The following is a 16,603-nucleotide window of genomic DNA, read 5'->3' as shown; positions in this document are numbered from 1 at the left end:
AATGTTATCTTAAGGGGAAAAAAACCTCCCACTATGACATTGCCTTAGTCTGAAATCTTAATTATGGAAAAAAAACCCAAAAAACAAAACACGGGGAACATTTCCCCCAAAAATTACCCGACTTTCCATGCAATGTTTGCCTGTTATGAAGCACTGCACAAATCAAGCTCTGCTCAATGTATCAAGGTCACAAAACCAACTTGGTTAATATGTTTATCATTACATAGTAGCTCTGTCCTCTAAAGCAATTTTGATTACCATCTTTCCACCGCAGCAATAGAAGGCCCTGTTCATTAATGTCCTAAGACTCTTTGATACTACTTTGCTGCTTCTGGATTTTTCCACTGTATGTCTCTCAGAAACAAATTAAGCCAGAATAAGTTGTTCCAGCTAATGAAGGGCGCTTTTGGTTCTTTCCCTGTGATTGAGAATTATCGAGCAAAATAAACCAAATTGTTTTAGGACACATTTTCTCTTAGTTTTGAAATATTGCAATACTAAGTTACTACAAATAAAGAACATCAAAATAACAATATACAAGAACTTGTATAAATGGAACTTGTATAAATGGTTCCTGTATAAACTACAGGAACCATTTTTTTAAATCGAGGATATGTAGATGCCTCATGAATAAATTACTATATGTTCACATAACAGATAAAAACAGAAAGTAGTATATGCCCTCCCTATGCCTCTACCCGCCCCCCGCATCACTTAACAGTTTTTCCTGGGGCACAAGCTCAGGGCAATCATTGCTAAGAAATGCAAACCACTCAACTCAAAATGACTCAAGCTCTCAAACACTCTGCACCTGAGCGCCACATCCCACCCATTCCTCAATCACTTTCAACAGGCTTCCCTAAATGAAAATTCCAAACCCGGAAGGTTTTACTAGCCCCCAACTCCGCTCACTCGCCACCCGCGGCATCCGGGAACCCGGCGCCGGGTTTTTCTGTTTTCTCATGGCCAAACAAGGGTTCCAGGATTCACGATCCTACTGTACCCCAATGGGTCGAGTCCAGGTTCAGCTGCCTCCCCGGTCGAGCTGGAGCTCTTTAGACCAGAGCCAGGGGCTGGGCCATCCCCGCAGGACAAACGGACGGGCGGGAGTTGGAGCAAGTGGCTCTGGCCTCCCAGCATCTCCGCCTCACGTCAGTCAGGCCGTCCCCCGCGCTACCCTCCCTGCTCTAGGGCGCACACGCAGTGCCCACCCGGCGCACCCTCGGACACGCACCCTCACACGGTCGAGCGGGCATCTGCAGACCCCCACTTCCCCTCCACAACCCCCTTGTTCCTTTCGCAGCTGTCTGGCCGACCGGAGCTACGCTGACCCCTAGGACCTATGGCACCCCACGCCCCCAGGACGCCCGAGATTCGAGCCGCGGGAGGGGGTGATGACAGATGGGTGAAGGGCGGAGCTTCGGGGGGAAGGGGAGGAGCCTCCCAGCATGGGGGTGCTGGCGGCTGACAGAGAGACCCGGGGCAGCAGGCGGGAGGGGTTGGCGGACACTGCGGGCAGGGCGGGGGGTCAGGCGTGGCGGGAAGGAGCTCGCGCAGACACAGGGTGCTGACAGGCAGAGAGACACACAGACACGGGAGCTGACAGTCGCGGGGGGCACACGGGGCCGGCGGGCCGCGGCAGGCGCTCACCTGGCAACTGCGGCGGCAGCGGAGCCCGCGGCCGGGCCGCTCTCGCCGCGCTCCGGGCCTCCCTCCTGGCGGTCTGCCGGCCGGCGCAGTCCCTGCTGAAGCGGCGGCGGCGGCGGCGACGCCGGAGCCGCGGACTGCTGAGCGGCGGGGACGCAGCTGCACCAACCGACTCCCAGCCGCTCGGCTCGGCTCCGCTCGGCCGTGTTCGGCTCCGCTCGACTCCGCTCGGCCCCGCTCGGCTCGGCTGGGGGCGTGGCCCGAGGCCCCCCGCCCAAGTCGCCTCTGGCTCTCGGTGGGCGGGGCCTCCTTGCGAGCGCGAGCCCCCTGACGTCGCCGAGAGCGGACCTTGCCCCGGGCGCATGCGCGGGCTTAGGTCTCCCTTTTGCCCCGTGTGGGACCTAGGGCGGTGGTGAAGACGGGGACAGGGACGGATGCTGCGGCCCCAGAGGTTCCCGGCTTTTGTACTCCATATCCTGGCCTTTCTGGGGGGCCAGCTAAGGAAGGCCACACCAGGCTACACTTTGAAAAGGATGTGGGCAGGGCAAGGGCCCGAGGCCGTCCCCTCCCCCTCCCCCCGTCCAGTGTTTCCCAACATGCGTCACCTGGCGAGGCAGTCTGTCTTTTATCCCACCAGCAAACACGTCACTGCAGTTTTGAAACTCTTCTGTTTCCTAAACAGAACAACAACTTCTGCTAACTGCTTTCCTAACATTAAGTCTTCGGGTACTTGAGAACTTGAAAGCTTCAGTTAGCCCCCTCAGGTACAAACAAGAACGCTGTCCTTTCTTCAGGGCTTCTGTTGTGTACCCTGGAACACCCGGGGTGGGAACGGCTCCTTTTCTGAGTTTCCGTCACATGCTCCAGGCACCAATTTCTTTATGGAGCCCAAGTCTATAGCAAATATGCTCAGAAAGTGGTCCCCACCTTTAGGATCTAGTGATTAATAAACCGCAAGAGCTCCGCAGTCCGACTCACGGGGCTGGAATCCCAGGTCTGCCTTATAGCAGCAGATGGACAGTTCGCTGAGTGACTTCGGACGTGCTACTTAATCGCTCGTCCGCAAAAGAGCTGTGAAAACATTAGTAATGAGGCCAATAGGAATGATTGAAAGGATTAAGTGACAGCACACGTGCAATTTTCTGCACAGTGCCTGCTGTTGAATAAATAAGGCTAGCTTCAGGTTACTTACAACCTTCAGAGTGTGAACACCAGTGAATGAATATACGCACGCGCGCACGCTAAGCAATATGTCAACCTTGGCATGTGCAAAGCCAAACTGAAGATTGCCCCCGACTTGCTCCTTTCAGCCTTCCCCACCTCGGCTACCGTCAGTCCCGTCCTCCTGGTGGCGCAGGGCAGACCCCGGAGCCGCCCTCGCCTCCCCGCAGCGCGCCCCACGCGCAATCTAGCGGCAGCGTCCGCCCCGCGGGCTGCTCTCCAGGGCCGGCCCGCGAGCCCGCTGGCCTCGGCGGCCTGTGCTGCAGCGCCCCGCCGCTGCTCGCCCCGCACTCCCGCTCTCACAGCGCCTGCTCTTCAGCGGCCGGAGGGATTCTGGCAAAACTTAACGTCAAAACATAGTTCTCCTCTAAAGCCCTCAACGGCTTCCCATCGCACTCAGAGCAAAAACCAAAGTCTTTTTTTTTCTTCAAGGGCCTTCAAGATTGTGTGTGGCTGCACCCCTCCCCTCCCCCACCACTTTAACTGCATCTCCTTCCACTGCACCCCCTTGCTCCGTTCCAGCCCCACGAGGCCCCTTCCTGCTCCTGGAACCTTTGCCCTTGGTGTTTCTCCCCTCCCTGCCTCCACGATATCGAAAAGCCATGTGTCCTTACTGCACATGTGTATGCGACAGTCTCCTCCCCAGCCCGGCCTGTGTGGCTCAGTTGGTTGAGCACTGACCCGTGCACCGAGAGGTCACCGGTTGGGTTGCCAGTCAAAGCACATGCCGGGCTTCCCACTCAATCCCCAGTAGGGGGCGTGCAGGAGACACCGTCCATGTTTCTCTCTCTCCCTCTCCCCTCCTCTCTGAGATCAATAAAAATATGTACATATATATTTTAAAAGTCAACGCCTCAGACCATTCTACTAAAATATGAAGTCCCAATCCCCCATCACTCTCTCTCTCTTCTCACCCTGCTTTATTTTTCCTCATAGCCTTTATGACCTGAATATCATCCGTAATGTCCCAAGGGCATGAACTTGATACTCTAGCATCCGGAACATGGCCTGACATGCTCAAGTACTCAATAAATATTTGTTGAATGAAAGTGTATATTGGAATGGGTTGTTCCGATGGACTCCACTGACTCAACAAACTTCTCTGAGCATGTATCCTGATCTAGGCCCTGTGGCAACCAGAGATAAGGAAGGCACTGTCCTGACCACCGAGGAACACCGTATTTCAGAGGAGACAGACATGTAAAGAAGTACTTCAGGAAGAAAGTATGTAGCACTAAATGGATATGCCAACTGCTTTGGAAAGTAGAGAGAAGGACCTAATTAATACCCTATGAGAGCGCGTGGAAAGGCTTCCCAGAGGAGGTGACATTGGGCTGGGTCTAAAGAGATGAGAAGGAGACTCCAGGCGGAGGAAACACTATGCACTTAACACCAGTGTTGGGAGGTTTGTCACAAATCCAGTTTACCCAAGGAGACAAATTATCTTTCTTTAAAAAAAACTTAAGAAGATTCTAGGTGGTCCCTATAATGTCACCTGCACTCACTCACATTATGATGAGCTTTCTCAAGTGCCAAAGAAACTCCCAGAAGTATGGTTGATGCAATAGAGTTACAACCTGAGCTCGATTTGATTGGAGTGAGCTGCACCTGTGACTTTTTTAGGTCAGGGTCCAGAGGCAAAGCGCATGTGTCAGTCAGGAGTTTGCTGGCTGCAAGTACCTGTTACCCATCAGGCCAACTTAAGGAAAATAACAGGTGAACTTGAAGCTTTTGCAGGCGAGAAGAGGATGATTCTCTCAGACCAAGGGCAAGAACCCAGCTGGACTTATGGATGAACTGGAAGCAGAGCAGGGGTTACCAGCAGGGCCCTCTCTCTCTGCAAACTTGTTTTCTCTGTTCCAGATGATAAAATGGGACATAGGTCTGCCAGCCACTCCCAAGTACTTGACAATTTCAACTATCCAGAAAGAGACTAAAATTCCCTAATCATTCAAATTTCCAAATCCCAGAGAAGAGGCTCTCGTTGACCCAACTTGAGTCAGGTGCCCTCCTCCCCCAGAACAATCATGGCCAGCTTCCAGGTGATGTAGTTCACCAGGAACTCACCAGGATCAAGACCACAAAAGAGGGAATTGTTTTGAGTTGAGGAGATATCTTAATAGGAGTCCCTCATAGGACCATTAATTTCACTTAATGGGAAAACATCTGGGAGACATTTGATTGTGGCACAGGAGATGATTATTGAGTTTCTGATTTCTGCTTAGTTGCGAGGCCTCTTTTTTAGGCAGCAATAAAAACAGTAAGTTGTTCTTTTCCCAACAAAACGTGGACAGATACTGGGGTGGTCTCCATAAGCCCCCTGTAGTGGGTATGCTGCTGACCTCCTGTGGTAGTTGACATTAATGCCAGCCACCAAAGATTTGGGGTTTGCTTCCCAGACACATGATAGGATTGTACTTCTTTACATCTTGGAGTCAGGAATGGCCATGTCAGTTGCTTTTATTGTGGTCAATAAAGTATGAGAAATATGTCACTCCTGGATCCAAATTTTAAGAGCTAGTAGGCTATTTTTTGTTTTCTTTTCCCCTCAGTTACAGCAACAGACAATACTTGAGATAGTTATAGCTCCATCAGTCTGGGTCCTGGACTGAGAAAACATGGAATAATGTCCCTAGATGACCCACAGTGAACATGTAGTATAAGCAAGAAATAAACCTCTGCTTTTATAAAAACAAGATTGGTGCCTGTTTGTTACCATGGGGAAAACCAGCCTATCCTGACAGATGCATCTTCCTAACATCTAGTCGATTTCACTCTCATTGTACAGTGGTAAGACAATCTGATTGGGATGGGCCCCCCTCTCCCATAAGTGGGTGTGGCCCCTGACTGTTCTAAGCCAGCTGAAGTAATCTCATGCACCTTGTATTGACTGCTTCACTGACAGCCCCATTACCCTGCCCTGCAACTATCAGTACCCAATATTCACCTCATCACAATTACATAAAACTCGCACTGTCTCCCTGGATGTCAGCGAGGAACCATTTGTTGCTGGCAGCTATTTTGTGACCATGAGGAGAGCCAGACTAAAGATGAAGCCAACGCATGGAATAGGGAAAGGCAGAAAGAACTGAAGAGAAACAGAGTTGGAGTGCTGATCAAGGCCTACCTGAATCCATCTACCCAATAAAATTAATAAGTCAATAAATTCCCTTTTTTGTTTATTCTAATTTGACTTGGATTCTCTATTATACTTGAAACCAAAAGCATTCCAGCTATGACTGTTCACTGCATAGTTTTGACTAGTAGCCAGGGCTATAGACTCACAGGTGGGAGCGAGCCTGAGCAATGAACAATTGCAGGAAGTGAAGCTGAAAATTCTTCTTGATTTGTATGCCAGTTCCTTGTCAAGAAAGAATATCACAGTGCAGGCAGAGCACAGAGAAGGATCAGGCTGAGGCCTGATGTCAGAGCCTGTCTTCTGCCAGGTTTCACAGCTGGGGTTCTGCTGCTTCCACGCTCAAGGCACTGTCTGCCCCACCCACCACTCTCCTATAAATATGTACTGAGCACTTACCATGTATCTGGCCCTCTGTTAGGTTCTGTAGGTTCTGGATATGCAACAGTGACTAAACCAGAGACTTTCATGGAGCTTACAGTCTAATAAGTAAGGCAGACATCGGTCAAGTAATCAACAAAGTAATCTTACATGGTGCCGGGTACCATGAGATCCAGGAAAAACAAAACAAAACAAAACCAAAACTTGGAGAATTCAATGCCTGCAAGCCTGCATTACAAGATTTTCAAGTCCAAGAAAAACAATTATAGGTGGAAACACAAAACTATAGGACAAAATGAAGACCACAGAAAACAGTGTGTATGTGGGTAAATAGGAAAACTACTTTAAATTTAAAATAAATTACTATTTGAAGCAGTAACAACAAAGTATTTTGAGATCTGTAAAATATATGACAGATATATCATGGAAGGTAGGATCAGTGAAGAAAATTACACTGTTATGAGGTTCTTACATTGTTGGGAAAATTGTAAAAAGTACAAATTCAAGTTATACTGCAATAAGTTAAGGGTGTATATCATAATCTCTAAAGTAAGCACTAAAAAATATATAAATGCTTTATCTAAAATTCCAATGATGAAGAAATTAAAAGCAAGGTTTCTTTTTTAAAAATTATGTCTTTATTGATTTCAGAAAGAGGAAGTGGGAGGGAGAGAGACAGAAACATCCATGATATGAGAGTCATTGATCAGCTGCCTTCTGCACGCCCCGCAACTTGGGGATGTGCCCTGACTGGGAATCAAACCAGTCTCCTGGATCATAGGTCGATGCTCAACCGTTGAGCCATGCTGGCTGGGTAAAAGCAGGGTTTCAAACAAATATTTATATGCTCATATTCATAGCAACATTACTCACAGTAGCCAAAATGTGGAAGCAGCCCAAATGTCCATCATCAGGTGAATGGAAAAACAAAACGAAACATATTCATACAGTGGAATATTATTCAGCCTTTAAAGGGAGAAAGTTCTGACACATAATACAACATAGATGAACCTTGAAGACATAATGCTACATGAAGCAAGCCAGTCATAAAATACAAATACTCCATGGCTCCATTTATATGAAGCACAGGCATACCTCAGAGAAATTATGGGTTCAGACCACCTCGATAAAGTGAATATAGCAATGCATTTTTTGGTTTCCAAGTGCATGTAAAAGTTATGTTTACACTATCCTAGTCTATTAAGTGTGCATTAGCATTATGTCTAAAAAAACAATGTATATATCTTGATTTAATAATACTTTATTATTAAAAAATGCTAACCATTATCTGAAACTTCAATGAGTCATAATCTTTTTGCTGGTGGAGTGTCTTAACTCTAATTTGTAAAAAAAAATTTTTTTTAAAATGCAATATCTGCAAAGCACAATAAAGCATAGTGGAATGAAGCAAGGTATACCTATACCTAAAGTAGTCGAATTCATAGAGACACAAAGTAAAAAGGTGACTGCCAAGGGCTGGGGCAGGGAGGGATGGGGAGTTACTGTTTATGGAGATAGAGTTTCAGCTCTGCAAGATGAAAAGTATTCTGGGCATTGACTGCACTGAAGTAGGAATTACTTAAAGCCAGTGAACTGTACACTTAAAAATGGCTCCAATGGTACATTTTGTTATGTGCATTTTATTTTTTAAAAATATGTTTTTATTGATTTTAGAGAGAGAGGAAGGGAGAGGGACAGAGAGAGAAATACCCATGAGAGAGAGAAACATCGATCAGCTGCCTCCTAAATAATCCCTACTGGGGATGGAGCCCACAACCCAGGCATGTGCCCTGAATGGGAATCGAACTGGCGACCTCTCAGTGCACGGGATACGCTCAATCAACTGAGCCACACAGGCCAGGGCTTGTTATGTGTATTTTACAACAATTAAAAAAAATTTTAATGGAGAAGATAAAATGAAATAATAAAATATCCATAAGAAGTGAGAAAAAGAGAAAAACAGGAACAAAAACCAGGTAGGACAAATAGAAGACAGATAAGATTATAGAAGTAATTTGGAACCATACTGTAATTAAGTTAAATGTAAGTGGACTTAATATTTTAATAAAAAGTTTGACAGGCTGAATTAAACAAACAAAAAGACTCAATGATACAATCTTTATAAGAGGCACACTTTAATTTAAGGACATATAGGTTAAAAGATTAAAATATGGAAATATAGCTACATTTAAGTAAGAAATAATACCTACCTTATACAAATTCTATAAGAAAATAGGGGGGCCAGGCTGGTGTGCCTTAGTGGTTGAGCATCGACCCATGAACCCGGAGATCGAGGTTCGATTCCCGGTCAGGACGCATGCCTAGGTTGTGGGCTCCATCCCCGGTGGGGGACGTGCAGGAGGCAGCCAATCGATGATTTTCTCTCATCATTGATGTTTCTAGCTCTCTTTCTCTCTCTTCCTGGCTCTGAAATCAATTAAAAAAAAAACCACACACATAAGAAAATAGGGGAACACGTCCCAACTTAATTTTTTAAGGTCAGCATAATCCTACCAAAACCTGGCAAGAACATGGCAAGAGAAAATATCTCAGACCAATATCTCTCATGACCATAAATACAACCCTAAACAAAATGTTAGCAAATCAAATCCAGCAACAAATCATAACCTAATGGAGTTTGTCCCAGAAATGCAAATCGGTTTAACATTTTAAAATCAACCAACCACATTAACAGAATAAAATAAAAAAATAATTTGATCATCTGAATAGACGATAAAAAAGCATTTGCTAAAATTCAATACCTATTCACAATAAAAACTTTTAGCAACCTAGGAATAGAACTTTCTCAGTCTGATGCAGGGACTATAGGGGGGAAAAACACTAAAAAACCTGGAGCTAACATCATCCTTAATGGTAAAATATTGTACATTTTCCTCCCTAAGGTCAGGAGCAGAGCAAGGATATCAGCTGTCACCACTTCTAATCAACATTTTACTACATGTCCTAGCCAGGACTATAAGGAAAGAAAAAAAAAGTCATAAAGAAAAAAGTAAACTGTTTTTATTCAAAGACAGCATGATTGTGGAGATAGAAAATCCTAAGGAATCTTAAACTTTTAGGACCAATAAATGACAATCTGGGTCCTATCAACAAGAGAAAGGTACTTCTCACAGTTCTGAAGGCTGGGAGCCTGAGATCAGGGTGCCACCATGGTCGGGTTCTGATGAAGGCCCTCTCCTGGGTTTCAAAATCAATACTATACCAAAATCAACCTTATTTCTATAGTCCAGCAAATGTCAGAAAATAGTTTTTTTAATAATCAAAATAGTTTTGAAATAAAAAAAATACCAGCAGTCAAACCTCAGTTCTTGAACATCTCCCATTCAATTCACTTCTCAACCCAACAGTCCTTTCTTGCTGACACCTGTATGGTCAGTCATGAGTCTCTCACACGACAAGCAAAGTGGCCAATGCGGGAGTATGAGTCAGTTTACTGCTAAACCTCATGTTGTTAATATCTCAGGAAATTGGGCTGCGAATATTTTCAAGTTGCTTTGCTTTTGTTGCTACTTACTACTGTTAAATTTTCATTTTTTACTGTACATTTCATTCCTTTTTGTTAAATTTGCATTTATATTTCATTTTTAAAGTGCTTATTTATAGATTAAACAGTACATTAGACATGGACTGTATATAAGAAAGGGACTCATTTGGGGGGTCTGGGAGAGATTAATCCAATTTACATTATTTCTAATGGGGAAAATGATGCAGTTTTTGAACAGCCTTCCAGAACGAATTAAGTACCGTGCTTTTAAATCTTTTAATGTTTTCCCCACTTAACACTCTAAATCCCATCCAGGCTGTTGTATGTGTGTCAAGTTCGTAGCTGCTCACTGCTGTAAAATAAACCGATAGTTCTCAGTGAAATGAGGTCCGTCATTCAGCCATCCCGTCCTTGCCTCCCCTGCACCTCTGCCACAGCCGATGCTATCATAAATAACCTCCTTCTCATCATCTTAAGTGTCTAAAAACACTTTCTTCAAAATATACTTCAAGGAGTGAGGTTGCTGAAGGACGTACCCTAGGCAGATCTCAGCTTTATGAGAGCGGCCTGCTTATTTTGCAGAAGGGCCGAGCAGGTTTCCAGTGAGGCCAGCTGGCCGTGAGGGCCCCCCAGTCTCTTCACTTGAATTCCTGACCCCTTCATGCCACAATAAGACAGAGGGCAAGGACTTAAGTCCCTGGTGTCCCCCTTCAATTTGGTAGCGGCTTCACGGTTGCTGACAAAGAATTCAGGCACATGGCTGTGGCCATTCTGTAAGCTTAACAGGTGGAATTTCTCCTGTTTTTTGTGTGTTTTTTTAATCCTGCTTTGGGGAACGGTGCAGGTTAGAGACAGGAGCTCTCTAGCCCATCTTTTTGGGGACTCCCTGGCCACCGTCAAAGGTCCCGCCTACATGGGGAACTGGGTAGCATATGAAAAGTGTTTTAAGCAGCAAGGAACGCAGTGACCCAGCTGTCGCTCAGGAACACCTCAGTGAACAAGGCTGCAGAAAGGAAGTCATTACACAGACAGCTGGATTGTAAAAAAACAAGTATACTCCACACACCAAACTCTACAAAGCAGTGTGGCTGGGTGCCCCATGACTCAACGAGACGCTTCTGCCATGTGGCACACAACCCTCACCCACTGCTGGCCACTCCTCTGAGCAGCTTGGAAAGCTGGCTGGGTGAGGGCCCCGGGGAAATCCACGACTGTCTTCTCTCTTCACCCTCTCTACTCTGCCCATTGCTTCCCTCAGCATCTCCCTTCTTTCTCCTCGCTCCTTCCTCTTTAAGCCCCTTGTCCTTAAAAAACAAACACACACTGGCAACCGACGGAATCAGACAGATACCAGCAACAAGTCTTATCACCTGGGCAGGGTCCAGAGCCCTGGAGAGAGAGGCCAGAGGAAGACAGACAGCAGCAAGGGATGGAGACTTCAAGGTAGAGGCCAGACCATCAAAGATGCAGACATTTACTCACTAATCTTCACTGGAGACCTACTCTGTGCCAGACACCACTCTGGGGATAGACCAGTGAAGACAGATCCAATGTCCTACCCTCCTGGGGGCTACATTCTCATGGGGGGAGACAGACAAACACATAAATAAGTAAATACATAAATAAGTAAATTAGGTAGCATATGGAAAGGTGATTACGGGTACTGGAAAAGATTGGAGGGAAAAGATTGGAACAGGGAAAGGTGGACAGGAGGGGTCAGGGTAGAAAAGGTGACATCTGAGTTATCTGGAGGTGGGGGAGGTGAGCTTTGTGGGTGTCTAGGGAAAGAGCATCCTGGGCAGAGAAAACTGCCGGGCAGAGGGAGCAGTGTGGCTGGCGTGCTTGAGGACAAACAAGGCGGTGAACGTGGGAGCTGCAGTCAGTGAGGGGAGCTGAGCGGGAGAGGAGGGCAGGGAGGTGGGAGGTGGGAAACTGGCAGCCACTGGGGGGGTTTGAACAGGGACCTAACCAGGTTTTAACAGCGTCCACTGTCAGATGGCTTTGACCTCTGAGACTACAATGCAAGAGGAGTACAAAATGAGACAGTGTGGTGATGGTTTCACGGGTATCTACACCTGTCAAAGCTCAAATGTACACTTTAAACATGAGGTTTACTGTTTGCCAGTCATACCTCAATACAACTGAAAAAGTATGGTGCTTTAAATCTTTTACTGTTTCCCCACTTGACACTCTAAATTCCATCCAGGCTGTGGTGTGCACATCTAACTTGTAGCTGCTCACTGCTGTGTAGAAAGAAGTCTTGCCGAAGGTGAAGAATTTCATGAAGTGGAAGAGAGTGATGCTGGGACCAGCTGGAATCTCAGAAAGCACTGGCAGATGAGTGGCTGCAGTGCTAGCAAAGGACAGTCCCAGGGCAGCACTTTCAGGAGAATGATTTAAGTAAGAGGTAAGAGAAGCCTTTGGAAAGACCAAAGGAGACCAGAATTGGTTTTGGTTGGTTGTGCTTTTTTGTAAAATACAAAACTACACAAAGGATGACATACCATGCAATCTACTCCCCTGCTCCCAAATTATTTAAATTACTCTTGGGTCACACTAAAAATTAGGATAGGGTGGCATGCATAACCAAAACTTCATTAAGTATAGGATAAGATTTTGTTCAGTATACTTTTAAATATAAGTTAATAACTGGTTTTCTTTTCTTCATATGTAATAGTTCCTACTTCACCAGCTTGCTTGTTATAAAGATTAAATAAGAGTATTTACTCCCTAACACATGCAACTAATACTTATTGTGGGTCTTCTTTTGTGTAGCAGGCACCACATGAGGTTCCAGGTTACAGTGATGAGCAAAAAGTGCCCTTGTGAAGACACAGTTTTCACTGAAAAGGTATATATAAAGTCTCACATAAAACACTAAGATGAAAAGACACATAATGCTATGAGAGCCTATGTAAGGAAAAGTCTGTGTAGCCAGAAGGTGTATTAGTTGGATATTACTGTGTAACAAATCACTACAAACTTAGAGGTTTTGAACAACATACATGTACAATCTCACTACTTCTGTGAGTGAGGAGTCTGGGCACAGCTTAGTTGGGTCTTCTGCTTTGGGATTCACAAGGCTGCTATCAAGATGACAGCCAGGCTGCATTTTCATCTGGAGGCTAAACTGGGGAACAATTGCTTCCAAGCTCACTCAGGTTGTTGGCTGGATTCATTTTCTTGCGACAGTAGCACTAAGGACTCTAGCTTCTTGCTGGAGGCTTCCACAGCTCCTAGAGACCACCCAAAGCTCCTTGCCATGCGAGCTTCCTAAACACGGCCGTTTACTTTGTCAAGTCAGCAAGGACTGTCTCCAGAGCTTGTCTATAACATAATCATGGGAGTGACAGCCTGTCACCTCTCCCACATTCTGTTGGTTAAAATCAAATCACAGGTCCCGCCCACACTCAAGAGGAAGGGTTAACACAAAGGCATGAACACCAGGAGGCAAGGATACAGAGGGTCACCTTAAAGTCTGTCTGCCACTGAGGCCTCCCTGAGGAAGTAACGATGGAGCTGGAATCTAGTACAATGACCAGCAGTACTGTGTCACTCTCCTGCTCAACAATCATCAGTTGTTCCTCAATGCCCATGGTTTTGCTCCATTCTCCCAGCCAGGCAATCCGCGTGTACTCTCTCCCCAGCACCCGCGCCTTCACTCACCACGTCCGCCTCTCCTGCATAATCCTCCATCTACTTACAACTCAACGCTGAGCATAAGCTGATCTTCCCTAAACAATAGTTTTGAACATCTACTTAAATGAAGAGTGCTATGCTAGCACGCCCCCTCCTAAACTGCAAAGCATAAGGACACATGGTCCTGAATGCCAGACGCAGGGCGGAGAGCAAAAGGTACACTCAAGCAAGGAGAGGAGGGACAGGAGGTCCCTTCGCTGAAGGTCAAGTCAGGGGGCAGTTGGTAAGTCCCACGGAGACTTTAGATGCACAGAAAGCTCCACTTCGTTCAACACCTTGTGATCCTTCAGTATTCTTTCCTACGCTGGAAAGCACGAGCGGGTTCCAAAAGGTTTCGGGCAAATTGACGTTTTTCTGGGAAGGACAGTTGCAGCCGGAACTGCCCAGCCAGCCGCAGCCCACACTGCCAGGCAGCCTGGCCAGGCTGGCTCAGCCCCTGACTGGCACCAAAGGCTAAAGGAAGGAGTAGGAAAGGGCAACAGAAGTCTCCTGCCCTCCAGCCGAGGAATCCCTGACCACATCCAGGGCTAGTCCCTGAAAGGCTGGGGGTAGAGACCCCAGTAGCTCCGCAGCCTTAGCCACATCACCGGTTAAAGGGGACACGCTAGAGGAAAGCAACCCCAGGCCAGCAGCCCTGAGTCTGGCTTCCTGGGGCCTGCGGCAGGGGGCGGGGCCCACGCTGCTTCCTCAACCGGACCTCTTAGCCCCGGAATCTATTAGCCTTGGCCCTGCAACTCCTGCTCTGGGCCCCAGCTCCCGCCCACTGCTGCAATAGGGGGTTGAATCTCTGCAGATGTCTTGGAGGGCAGAAGCAGCCTGGATCTAGGGGTGGCGGAAGGCCTGGCTCCCCAAAATCTCCCCCTACCCCTCTTCCCTAGTGCTCACTCCACCTGGAAGCCAGAGGGCTTTTTCTCAATACACATTAAAGCTTCATTCCTTCTGAGGACCTTGACACAATCCGAGTCCTTCCCCAGGCCACACCCCACTCCACTCACCTCACCTCTCCTCACCTCACCTCACTTCCCGTCCTCAGCAGTGAACTACCCCCAGGGCCTTGCACAAACTAGTCCCTACACCTGAAACACTGTGCCCACCCTCCTTCACCAAACAAATTCCAACTTTTTTTCAGGCTCACGTATCTACTCGGGAAAGCTTTCCTTGACCCCTCCCACCCTGCTATGGGCTCCAGGGCTTGGCCCCCCTCAGCCCTCATCATCTTCCATGGTAGTCGCCTGACTGCCTGTCTGTTCTTGTCCTTCTTTCCCTCCTTCCTCCCCTTTCCCTCCCCCAAGCCTGTGCCGTGGCTGCAGCATCGCCGTGTCTGGCCCCGCACAGAGCTTGGTAAGATCATAAACACCTTGCCTGGTGGGTCTCTATACCTCTGCCCAGATGGGAGACTCCTGCAGTAGCTTTAAGTCTTAGAGCAGCGGGTCTCAAACTACAGCTCGCAACAGAATCACCTGGGGGAGGGGGCGGGGCTTATAAAATACAGGGGGCAGGGCTCCACCCCCAGAGTTTCTGATTCAGCAAGTCTGGAGTAGGGCCTGAGTTTGCATTTCTAGTAAGTCCCCAGGTGCTGCTACTGCTGCTAGCTCAGGGACCAACTTTACGAATCTCTTAGAGCACTGGTTTCCTCATTGCTAGAACAGGGTCACTGCTGTTCCTACCACACTAGGTTTTGTGAGAATCCAATGGGACAATGCAGATGAAGAACTCAGCATTGTGCCCGCACCCCCTAGGTGTCCACTAAGTGTTTGCAATTGCTAAGGGGAGAGGGTAGGAGACGTGCCAAGCAGGGAAAACGAATGGGAGCCGAGGCGGGAAAGGGCCCAAGCAGGGCAGCTGGGCTGACAGAAGAGCCAAGGTCAACCAAGCACAGCAGCCAGGGAGTCCAAATTGCACTATGGAAGCAGCTGGGAGCCACGTAGAGTTCTGGAGCAGGGCAGTGACAGGTGGAAGCTGAGTGTGGCAACACTGGGCAGGAGGCCGTTGCCGGCAGCAAATTCCACATGCTGTGTTCTACTGGGCTGTCTGGCCAGGCACTAGGTTGCCAGATTTAGTAAATAAAAATAATGGCTATATAGTTGAAGTTGAATTTCAGATAAACAAATAATTTTAGTATAAGTGCATCCCAAATATTGCATGGGACGCACACTAAAAAAAGCCCTTATGTTATTTATCAGAAATTCAAATTTAACTGGGCATCCTTTATTTTATTTATTTTGCTAAATCTGACAACCCTAGCCAGATAACAACTGCCTACCCCCAACCCGCAAGCTTGCATGCTGGAGGGAGAAGGTGCCAGGTTCCTCTGCCTCTCTTCCCATCAGGAGTGGTCCAAGCTGCAGGCCTGGGTGAGCAGGTCCTTTCAGCTCATGCCAGATGCACCCAGCAAGAAAGTAGTGGGACACAGTAAATAATCATTGGGTCTGTGACTTAACGAAGCACAGAAGGCTACCTAGTTCCATAAAGAAGGAAGTACCACCTGCACTCATGGATAATCAAGAAACCAACAGTTACTAGTAGCATAGGCCCATCTGGTGAGTGTACCCTAGGAAAGGAGAAAATAGCCTCTATCCTTAACCCCAGAAAGCAACAAACACAAGTACTTACCGCAGGGTGCGCCCTGCCTCATTCAGCTCAGTTGGGATTGACATTATACTACCAGAGGCTGCCTCTGTCTCCCCCAGCCTCATAATCACCAAATCTTTGATAATTTATAGTTCCAGAAACAAGCCTATCAGGAATTCAATTTCTGTAATAAACTTTATATCAACTTTTTTCCCTCTCTAACAAGGAACAATGAAAACATTTTGTGCTCCATCTTTAAAAATACGCATATGCAATAAACGTTATTGATTGAATGCCTAGTGTGTGCTCTGTGCTGTGTTCAGCATTTTATTTAGCCCAGTAGTTCTCAGCCGTGGTCACACATTACAATCACCTGAAGAGCTTTTTGTTTGTTTGTTTTTAATTCCAGTACCCCAGGCACCAGTATTTGGCCAGGACACAGT

The 16,603-nt window shown here is 47.0% G+C and overlaps 1 protein-coding gene and 1 pseudogene across 1 annotated transcript in view; both read right to left on the bottom strand.

Moving 5' to 3' along the window:
• The window catches only part of LOC107542086 (N-acetylgalactosaminyltransferase 7-like), an 88,785-nt pseudogene extending 86,774 nt beyond the window's left edge, over positions 1-2,011 (bottom strand).
• Positions 1-16,603, bottom strand: part of ZHX3 (zinc fingers and homeoboxes 3) — a 113,969-nt gene that overhangs the window by 96,776 nt on the left and 590 nt on the right. The gene's annotated exons all lie outside the window — the stretch shown is intronic.

The sequence above is a fragment of the Miniopterus natalensis genome, chromosome 7 (assembly GCF_054644295.1).
Source record: "Miniopterus natalensis isolate mMinNat1 chromosome 7, mMinNat1.hap1, whole genome shotgun sequence".
NCBI classification, from domain to species: domain Eukaryota; kingdom Metazoa; phylum Chordata; class Mammalia; order Chiroptera; family Miniopteridae; genus Miniopterus; species Miniopterus natalensis.
Note: the sequence above shows the minus strand (reverse complement) of the source record. Positions and strands in the feature narration are given on the sequence as shown.